The following is a 12,001-nucleotide window of genomic DNA, read 5'->3' as shown; positions in this document are numbered from 1 at the left end:
CTGTATAAATGACTCAATGATATTTTATTTATAGACTCGCTCCTAATCTTGCTACACGTTTTACCACATGGTTAAGAACTCGTCTTCAACTGATCTAGGCAAACACCCGAGAAAATATTATAAATAGAGGTTAACATGACCTTTTACCAAATCTATTGAACAAATTAATTACATGCGCAAGGGATAACATTAATGGAGCGAGTTATCACGAAGCAACACGTAAATTAGCGAGAGCTTGTAATCGTAGCATCTGGATAGGCATAGGTCCATTCATTAATTTATTTATTGAACTATGTTACATCTGTTTATTTAGTAATTGTGCCAATCGTTTAGATTCTTTGGTGAAATTAGATTCGTTAGAATTAGGCAAAGGGAGGGATGGGGTAGTAGTTTGAGCAACTGACGAAATTTAGTTTGCTGACAGTTTGCATTTATTTATCCAAAACCAGAAAAACAGTAGCTGAAAGTCTTATAATGCTTTCTATGCAACGTATTCTACACATTTAGAATTGCTTTGATGATAGAGTTTCAGAATTTACCAGCAATGGTTTCATTAAGTACATGATTATGGCACACGTTCCTTCTCATGGAAAATAATGCAAAGGAAAATGAACGATTCTTTCAACTACACTGCACACACCGACTCAACTACGTGGACGTGCAGTTAGAACAACATAGGACGTGGACCGAGATCTACTTGAAAGTGGTGAGTAAATTTATGCAAAGTTTTCAAATGCACGCATATTAATTATCTGTGTGGTTCATTACCAGTAGAATGAGACCTCTAATTAACCAACACGCAACCAGTTTACTTTCTGAAGTGATCAGTGTAGTTCTTATTGTTTAACTTTGCCGCAACATCTGAGTATGCAGCTAAATTTAGGCAGTGGAACAAATATTACTGCTGGCTTTACCATTAAAATCGGGGAAGATCCAACATAAAAGATTACTTTAATGCAGACAAATTATTAAAATACTACAAAATTATAGGAAGATACGAGATGGGTGGAATGCTTGAACACACTCGTTTAATTTCTAAATAGTCTCTAAAATTAGTAAGCTTCCATGCTGAAACGAATGACTGATTGCAATTGTGTCTCAAATAATATGGCTCGACAATATAATTCTTTAGAGAAGTATGCAGAATAGGACCTTAATTTCTGTGTAACTTAAGTAACGAGGCATGTAGTCATACACTACGCACAAAGAACATTATAAAAACAAAATTTTCACAAGAAATCTCTGACATAGCTCGTATTCTCGTAGTTAAGTTTGCAGGGGGCTTAACATCAAAATGAGATAGCGATAGACACTGTATAACCTAAGAGAGGCCACCCACGTGCTGTATGGTTTAACACAACACACAAAGAAAACAGCAGAAGTAAACTAACATTCTCCCACAAAATTACAGCTCCGCGAAAGATGTAGAATTTACTTCATTTAAAATGAAATGTGGTAACAATAAAACGTAATCCCAGTCAAAACAGGCTTACTTAAAGCAAAAGAAGTGAGCATGTGCTCAGTCATAAATCATGAAAGAAACACTGAAAATTAAATAAAATTACCCCTCAAATTACTGTAGTTGTGACTATTGGCTTAAACACAATTTAGAACACAATAGAAAAGAAACGGCATATAGTTTAACCTCACTTTAGCAGGCATGCAACAAGTGGCGCCATCATTTGCCCAAATTTAAGGCCTAAAATTACACTGTTACAGTAACAGAACAACATTTTGCATAAATGAACAACAAATAAAAGCTTACAGCAAACGAAATAACGGCGTGAAATGGAGGTCCACAATCCACGTCCACGCACAACTGAGTCCCTACTTTCTATCACTTACTCCAGCAAAATCTTGATAATTACCCCGACCGCCCCTGTGACCAACCTGACGACTCTTATTTTGACAGATAGGTTGTCTTTGGTGCTATCTTCTTTTTGCTGAACTTTCCCACCAGGCTAAGTTGGTATTGATTGGTGACTCCATGGCGTGTTGTATGCACCACGACCAAATAGTGGATAGAATTGGAAGGAAAATCAGCATTGACCGTATTTTGTTGTTTTATCGTCAGCAAAATCGATGTTCGGTCACTTAGTGACCATCCTCAGTGCTATAATATACAATTATAATTGGTAGACACTGCTATCAAGCTATAATCACAAGCCTGCTTCCATACATTTACCAATCACATCCAAAGTGTTTTCTTCTCTCTGCTTCTCTTCCCTGGGGTCTACAGCTTTTTGATATGCTTTTGCTACATCTTGAGTTAAGGCTGGAAATTTATTGGTGTGAAGCACTTCTGCAGCTATTCTATCATCCCTTTTGCTGCTGTTGCTGCTACGGCTATCACTAAGACTTTTCATCCTGGAAGGGTGTGGCATGTTACCTATGTTGGTTGCGACCTTTCCATCGAGGAGAAAGGGAGTATCCATGTGCTGTCTTTGACACAATACGTCGTGATGACTGGGTGTTGTGTGATGTCCTTAGGTTAGTTAGGTTTAAGTAGTTATAAGTTCTAGGGGACTGATGACCATGGGTGTTAAGTCCCATAGTGCTCAGAGCCATTTGAACCATTTGACACAATACGTTGTAACTCTGAACTTCAGATGGATTTAAAGCTTCAATTTACTTGTTGCTTTTGCCTATACCCTGTCTATATCCTGGGTAACTAATTTTGGAACCAATGCAGATGTCTTTGTGTGCGTCATGTGAGCTGTTGTGAACAGGGGAGCAACTGGCGCTACTGTTAGTGCTGCTGCTGCTACCACTGCCAACACAATTGTTACTACTACTCCTGCTACTGCTGCTGTCGCTGCCACTACTACCTCTCCCGTTACTGCTGCCGCTACTGCCTCTCCCGTTACCACTGCTGTCGCTGCCACTATTGCCTCTCCCGTCACCGCTGCTGTCGCTGCCACTACTGCCTCTCCCGTTACTGCTGCTGTCGGAGCCACTACTGCCTCTCCCGTTACCACTGCCACTAATGCCTCTCCCGTTACTGCTGCTGTCGCTGCTGCTACTGCCTCTCCCATTACTGCTGATGTCGCAATCACTACTGCCTCTCCCATTACTGCTGATGTCGCCACCACTAGTACCTCTCCCATTACTGTTGCTGTCGCCATCACTACTGCCTCTCCCGTTACTGTTGCTGTCGCCATCACTACTGCCTCTACCGTTACTGTTGCTGTCGCCACCACTACAGCCACTGCCGTTACTGCTACTGCTGTCATTGCTGTCTCTTCTAACAACGCTGACACTTTTAAGTCTCCTTTTAGCTACAGCGTATCTATGGGCACTCACATCAGTAACTTGTTCTGTTGAGGCTCCAGACACACTATGAAGTGAGGAGCCTTGTCGAAAGTTGTTATGCTTGAACTGGACAGGCAAAGAGTAGCTGTGCTCTTTCGCTATGTGTACTGCTGTCTGAAACTGTCCTGTTGACCCTCCAACACTGTTAACTTGACTGACTTGTAGCCTTGCACAGTGGGATCTAGAGCCTGAAAATTCTGAGTAGGTATTCATTTTCCAATCACTGTCCATGTCCATCCTGGAAGCTGGGACAGTACTTCATGTAGGATGTAGTTACTCGCTGTGGGCTGATCCTAATTCATCTCGTGAAACGAAGAACCCCCTGCAGTAGCTGTAGACGAGCGCTGCGACGAGCACTAAGGGCTGTGCGCCGGCCAAGTGGCGTTCTCTCTGTCGTTCCCACAAAAGTTGGTATTGCCTCTACACTACTTTGTCTACCTCTGGTCCGCCATTACCCCGCTAAATTCAGTATATAATCAACCTCATATGGGCACTCATACAAGGATGGAGAAGGAGAAAAGGAGAAAAGCAAATATTGTACGTAATACAAAATAAATAAAGAGTGTCCAACTTTTCCTTCATCAGGCAAAGTAGATCAATGAAAAGTACGAAATGGTTATTGTTCTTACAGTTATCCATATCAAAACTATTATTACTTGTAAGTAATCAAATGAAGCGAAACTAAAGTAACACTCCAGTGTTAGTAGGTCTTTTCCATTAGAGGAATGAATATAAACTAAGGTATTACTGTTGAGCTGATCTGCTTAGGGGGCAGTCATATTGTTAATTGTCAGGTTAACTTATTTTTGGAAAGTGGCTGCCCCACTTTTTGGTTTTGAGTTTTAGTAAAGATATGTAACTTTTTAGGGTTCAAAAAATGGTTCAAATGGCTCTGAGCACTACGGGACTCAACTTCTGAGGTCATTAGTCCCCTAGAACTAGTTAAACCTAACTAACCTAAGGACATCACACACATCCCATGCCCGAGGCAGGATTCGAACCTGCGACCGTAGCGGTCTCGCGGTTCCAGACTGCAGCGCCTAGAACCGCACGGCCACTTCGACCGGCTAACTTTTTAGGGTCTGGACATAAAAAGTGTAATGCATAACGGTGTTACTATGTAAACGTAGCTCACGAAACTGTAGCGTCTTTTGCTGGTGATGCCATGTCATAACATAACGCATAATACTTTAGTGTAATTCGACCCAATGCAGACCAGTGAGTGGTCTTAGCAAAAAAACCCTTTTGCATTATATGGTCCTTATGTCTGTGCTAATTAACCGCCGTATGTCGGTGGCGCGTCTTTTAAGATGGGCATAATTTTCAAGAAATACCGGATTAAATGTGTTTTCCGGCCTCCAGCACGAGTGCGGTCGAGGCGGCCGAAATACGTAAAAGCAGTGACCTAATAAACAGAGACACGGGGTTTCACCTGAGCAAAGCCTGGGGGCCAGCCTTGGCGGCACTAAGGAATCGTCAGCCGCATATTACCAAGTGCACCGAGACAACGCAAATGGGAAGCCTTAGCGCGGATGCTTAAATCGCGCGCCAAAACATCGCGCGCGCGCGAACGGGGTCCGTCGCTCCCGGCCGCATTTTCCCGCGCCGCGGCGCGCTTCCGCAGACTGCGACCCGTTTCTCCAGCAGAGGGCTCTGGTATTCGACGCCGTATACGATTGGTCTTCGATGACGTTATGTCCCCGCTGGCGCCTGCGCTGTTCTAGAAAGCCAACATATAAATTGGCGAGCTTCTGAGCCGAGCAGTCGTCGCGTGGACGCCGAGCGGAGAGGAACTCGCAGCGCAGCCGCCGACCGCCAACAGCCGTAGCTCACCCGCTACCCCCTCCAGCCGGCCGCTACCAGCGCTCCGCAGCCAGTCGCCCGGCAGCGCCCAGGGAGTGCGCATCAGCCGCTCCCGGCGCAGCCGCCCAGCGGCAACCGGCCGAGTGCCGAAGGGTTGAGCCTGCTCCCCTTCGACGCAAAGCCGCGCAACCAGTCGCGGACTGCCGCGAAAGAGCTTCGGCTCGCAGCTCCCGGTAGCCTCCGGTTACCCAACGTGATTCTCACGTTCTTTTAGGGACTCTGAGGCAGTACCAGGGCTCCTTCATGGGACCAAGCCCGCGTGCTGCAGGCCATTCTTCTTCCGCACCTCCTTTAGGTGCCGCGCTTGCACGAACAGCGCATGTTAGCGTACAGTAGGGACCACCCACTTCCATAGGGAACAAGTAACACTTCTCTCGCCTTTCGAGAGAATTAAAATTGTCGTTTTACTCTTCCCACCCAATAAATAATCCTAAGTGCGAGATGGCGGACGCTACTAGCACATCCCCTGCTATCACCCGCAGCAAGACTGCAACACAAGAGGTGCGAGGATCGACTGCACCCGCCGAAACTCGCGCCCCGCCCGCTACCGAAGGCAAGGGAGCGGCTGGCGACGCTCGACAGCTTGGCGCGAAAGCGCAAAAGCAGCTTGAGTCGCGCCGGCTAATCACCGAACTTTTCGGGGCGGACGTCTCTCCCACAAAAACAAGTACACTCAACACCACGTTAAAATCACCTGTCACTGGACAGTCATGTACCATTCTCCCACCGACGCCGCAGCCTCAAGAGATCGAGGCAGCGGTGGCGGATGTGGACACAGAAAACTACTACACAGAGCCCTGGCAGGTGGAGGGCCCAAAACGCAGACCCAAAAAAACACCAGCACAAACAAGCGAGCAACCAAACTCGCTAGGCAACCGAAAGGCGCTGTTGCCTACACCCACTAGCTCACCTCAGGCTAGCAACATTAACACACAACAAAACGCAAACACAGTTGTCGCGAACAACAACAAAGCACACAAAGCCACAGGAGTGCCCACACAACACAAGACTGGTTTCCCCCCAGTTGTTATACAAAACTGCGGGAACCTTAGTGCGGAGAGGCACATAAACAGCTCATTACATGCTAAATACTCGGGGGATAGGGCCTCACTGTACGTTGCCACAGACAAAGAATATAAAGATCTTCTGACCCTCCTCAAAGATCGGAAGATTGAAAATTACACGTACAGAACGCTGGACGAGAGAACCCAGCAGTACGTGATCAAGGGAGTGGACCCCAGCACCCCCAACGAGACAGTACATGCGGCCCTTTGTTATCTGGGATTCGACTGTAAAAGTGCCTCCCGGATGACAGGGTTCCGTACACACGCACCGTTACCACACTACATGGTTGAGTTAGCCGACACGGCTGATTCCCGCGCCATCCCGCAGATAAAGAGCTTTCTGCGGATGGACGTACGTGTAGAACTTTACGAACCACCCAACGTCCCCCAACAATGCAACAACTGCCAGCGGTTCGGCCACTCGGCCCTCCGCTGCGGCCTGGCAACTCGCTGCCGCGGATGCGCTGGCAACCACAGATCCAACACTTGCACACAAACACAACTAAACCAGCGACGCTGTGCCAACTGCGGTGGGCCCCATGCGGCAAACTTCAGACAGTGCAACTCATTCAAACAGGCGCTGAAGCGAAAACAAGACAAAAGCAGGGTACAGTACGACATACCACGCCCAAGGCCAGCGCCGAACCCAGTAAGGAACGGCGTAACGTTTGCCACGGTTGCACGCCCTGGCGGAACGGCACAGGCTGCGGAACCTCAGCGCCCTACACACACACGTGAAACAACCGCTGCAACAGCCACACAACAGCCACAGACAACACCTGAAACCCAACAAGCATCGGTACCAACACCTATGCCCCCAAACAACACGACCCCACTCCCGGAAATCACGTGCTGCGAAGAAACGCACCATTTACAGGAAAACACATCCACACAAGAACCCCCCGAACCCCAAGCCCAGAGGAGGAAACGACGTACACGCAAACACAGGGCGGGGAACACGAAATCACCACAACAGGCCATGCAGCAACAACAAAACAGCAACACACAGGAAAACAGTCAACAAGACACTGAGACTGTAACTCACACTACCATCCCCCTCACCACAGAAGTAACACAGGCGCCACAACCTCTGTCACAAAGCACAAATGCCACTCCTAACAACACGCCAATACTCGCACAAGCGGCCACTAACTCCACAACAGCACCTCAGGCTGCCACACCCAACACCAACACACCACCTGGGGGAATACTGGAAACACTATTCCCCCGACACACGACCGTTCAAATCCTTACCAAGGTGCTGGCGGCCGTCGCAACACTCATCACCCAGCTCATGAGCGCCGAACCCGGGCAATACTGGGCTGTCATACACACTGCCATCACAACACTCTTACATGAATAATATGCCACACCCGGCCCATAACGCAGACCCGCACACACTATCACAGATCCTGTTCTGGAATGCAGACTCGATCCACAACAAAAGGGCAGAATTTGCCGCGTTCATGGAGCGCAAGGGAATCCTTGTCGCGCTACTGAGCGAGACTAACCTTAAACCGCACAAACAATTAAACTTTGGCTCAAAAATGGCTCTGAGCACTATGGGACTTAACATCTGTGGTCATCAGTCCCCTAGAACTTAGAACTACTTAAACCTAACTAACCTAAGGACATCACACACATCCATGCCCGAGGCAGGATTCGAACCTGTGACCGTAGCGGTTGCGCGGTTCCGGACTGAGCGCCTGAACCGCTAGACCACCGCGGCCGGCAATTAAACTTTCCTGGCTATTGTGTCTATCGTACCGACCGACCGGACGACGCCGTGGCAGGTGGAACTGCAATCGTCATACACAAAGACATTGAGCACACAAACATAGAGCTCCCTGAACTGGAAAAAATCGAGGGTACGGCCGTCAGAGTCAAGTTCAACGGAGCCTACACCACACTGATATCGGTATACAATAGCCCTGTAGGCATCTCAACACGCGATATCAGCACATTACTCAACAATTCACCGCGAGTGATAGTCGCTGGAGATCTGAACGCAAAATACCCAGAATGGAATTCATGCACACGAAATCCCAACGGCAAAAAACTGTACGAACATTCGCTAGGCAGAAACTACATTATACTAGCGCCGACTGAACCGACGCACATTCCCTACCAGAGCGGACACAGGCCAGACGTGATAGACATGGCCCTCATCAAGGGCATTACAGCGACACTCAACGTCGCCGTTGAAAACGATCTGCCCTCAAACCACCAACCTGTAATACTATACATTGAGGAAACACTGCAGCACACGGAACAACGCAAGATGTTGGACTACGGGCGTGCGAATTGGACATTGTTCAAGCAAACGCTCGATAGCCACATCCCACTTATACACGAAATTTTCGAAACAGCACAAATTGACGAGGCAGTAGAAACCCTCACCAACGCCGTCCAGGACGCAATGGCAGGCACCATACCTGATCGCACCTCACAACAACGCAGTACGGCCCTGCCCCAGGATATCCTGGGCCTAATCTCAATGAGGAATCGCCTCAGAAGACAATGGCAGCGCACAAGGCGCCCGTACTTCAAACGGCACATTAACAGACTACAGGGCATCATACACGATAAAATACAAACACACAGAACACAACAGTGGAACCAAAAACTCGAAGGGCTGGACACCACACGACCTGGCGTGTGGCAACTAGCCCGACACTTCACCAGGGAGAAAATATACACCCCAACGCTTCAAGGGCCTGACGGACCTGCATACTCAGCGGAAGAGAAAGCAGAACTAATCACCCGAACACTCGCAGTGTCATTCACACCGAACCTGGTACCATCAGATCCAGCGTTCACACTTGCTACTGACCAAGAGGTTACACGCATTCTAGCCCAACCATCGCACGACGACATTCGACATGCTAGCACAGCCGAAGTCTCCTGGGCTATAATGCATTCCGCTGCTAGGAAAGCCCCTGGTCATGATGGCATTCAAAACCGTGTCCTCCAGGAGTTCACGGATAAAGCAACTGAGTACCTGACACACATAACGAATGCCATACTAAAACACCAACACTTCCCCGCATTTTGGAAGATGGCCAAGGTCCTGATGTTCAGGAAGCCGGGGAAAGACCACAGCCTCCCACAAAATTACCGACCCATCAGCCTTCTGAGCTCGCTCAGTAAGATTGTTGAGAAGGTGATTCTCAAACGCTTCACTAGGCACTGCATAACAAATGACATCCTGAGACCGGAGCAATTCGGCTTCAGGAGTCACCACTCCACAACACAACAACTCCTACGGGTCGGTGAACGTATAACACATGGCTTCAACATAAACAAAGCTACAGGGGCAGTGTTCTTGGACATCGAAAAGGCTTTCGACCGTCTATGGCACAACGGCCTCATCCGCAAACTCAGCGACGCGGGATTCCCCGACGGGCTGCTGCGTCTAATACACTCATACCTCACAGACAGAAGCTTCAACACTGACGTGCAGGGTAAACAATCAACACGACACGGTATACACGCGGGAGTACCCCAGGGAAGCATCCTAGGGCCCCTACTGTTTAACCTCTACATAAACGATCTCCCAACCTCACACAACACTATGATGGCAATCTACGCGGATGACACCGCCATCCTCGCGCAAGATTGGAAACCATCAAACATTACGTCACGCCTACAGACTGCACTCAGAGTGGCCGAGCCTTGGTTGGAGAAATGGCGTGTTAGAGTAAACGTCGCAAGTGCGAAGCCGTTCTGTTCACTAAAAGACCGAAGCAACTGCGCAAACACCGCTACTGCAGACCAATAACTGTACATACGCGTCCAATACGCTTCCGCGAGAAAGTCAAATACCTCGGTGTCTGGCTGGACCGGAAATTACTCTGGGGGGACCACATACAACACATGACCAACCGAGCTAGCGCGAGGCTCAAACAGCTCTATCCTATGCTCAACAGGCGTAGCACACTGAACAGAAGGGTGTCGAGGTCCATGTACATGACACTTATCCGACCCCTGATGACGTACGCAGCTCCCGTCTGGGGATACGCTGCGCGTACACGCCTGCGCCGTCTGCAGCTCATACAAAACAAAGTACTCAAAATCATAAGCAATGCTCCACGATACACACGCATCGCGGACCTTCACCGGGAATACCGACTTGAGACTCTCACGGAGGTAATCCACAAACTCACCACAAGACTATTCAGAAACTCCAGACATTTTCAGAACCCGTTTATTCTGAATCTGGGGAACTACGACCACAACCATAGATGGAAACATAAAAGACCAAAAGACATACTTGCAAGGACATAACATCTATGGCCAAGCATACGCAAACATAACGGCATAGGCGAGCCCCTGTTAATCAGACGCACCTACTGGATATCCAGCTGAAATACACTGCCGAATAACTAGCACCACACAGGGAAGCCGTACCGTACACTGCATGCAAACAAGCTCCACACATCCCCCACACAGTGAGATGATCTATGGCCGATCTCCCACTACTGTATAACGATCTTGATTGTTCCAGGAATGTAGCAGCTGCAGCAACTGGGACACATCGCCATCGCTTGTCACGGTAATGATGCATGATACCTATATTAACAAATCCAGCCTTGCATGAGCTATCGCAGCTAGTAAGCCACTACTGCTCTTACTACCCATCCCACTGTCGCAGAGGTTTTTTTCCCACGGCACGAGCCATGGCACTTTTTTCCCTCTGCTCTTCAAATCGCTACCCTCACTCGCGTTTCGTCCACTATCTATCACCTGATGGACCGTGTTAATGCGTAGCCTCACCCAGACGCACGGACAACATCACAGCCCAGCATCCTGTGATCCACTTACTAGATAACTAACATGTTTACGGAGGTGACAGTAGAACTTTTGGTTTGGTCACCACGTTGGTGCGGGCGTGGAGGGTCCCCATCTCTATAAAGCGACGCGACAGTAGCACCTAAAGATGGCGGGCAGCTGTCTCGCTGAAATATTGTGCCGTTTCTACAATATTATCCGGCGTTACTTTCGGGAACCTATCAAGCAGATGCAGCGCCGGGAAAGCCTCAAACAGCACAAAGGAAAAATGGCTTGTTTACTTAGTAAACATTTTATCTTCGACGCGCGCCACTGTCAACGACCTCTAGGTGGTTCAAATGGCTCTGAGCACTATGCGACTTAACTTCTGAGGTCATCAGTCACCTAGAACTTAGAACTAATTAAACCTAACCAAACTAAGGACGTCACACGCATCCATGCCCGAGGCAGGTTTCGAGCCTGCGGCCGTAGTGGTCACGCGGTTCCAAACTGAATCGCCTAGAACCGCACGGCCCCACCGGCCGGCCAACGACCTCTAGAGTTTTATCTGATAACCACCGGTGCCTGTGGCACGAGTTCTCCAATGTCTGTCCTATGTGGTCTGTGTACTGTTGTTGAGTCGGCCGTAGTGCCGTTTAGATCGCCACTGCAGGAGCAACTTCTGTTAATAGGCTTTCGCCTGTATTGTCACACGATACGGTTTGTAACCAGTAACGCAACTCATAAAACTAAATGACCCTGAGAAATCCGTATACCTTACATGTATGTTAGTGTGATATAATTGTACTGTGAATATGCATGCCTCGTTTCTTTAAAATTGACATGGCAACTGTAATTTTCTCTGTGGGATGGTTTGAAAATGGACATAGGTGTTCGAAGCTAGTCACCATCAAGAAGTAAAGAAGATACTTGTTAATGAAACTTAGGACGGAGTTACAACCATTTATTTCAGTTATATAACAAGTTATGGA

The sequence above is a fragment of the Schistocerca americana genome, chromosome 1 (assembly GCF_021461395.2).
Source record: "Schistocerca americana isolate TAMUIC-IGC-003095 chromosome 1, iqSchAmer2.1, whole genome shotgun sequence".
NCBI classification, from domain to species: Eukaryota; Metazoa; Arthropoda; class Insecta; order Orthoptera; family Acrididae; genus Schistocerca; species Schistocerca americana.
This window is presented reverse-complemented; position numbering follows the sequence as displayed.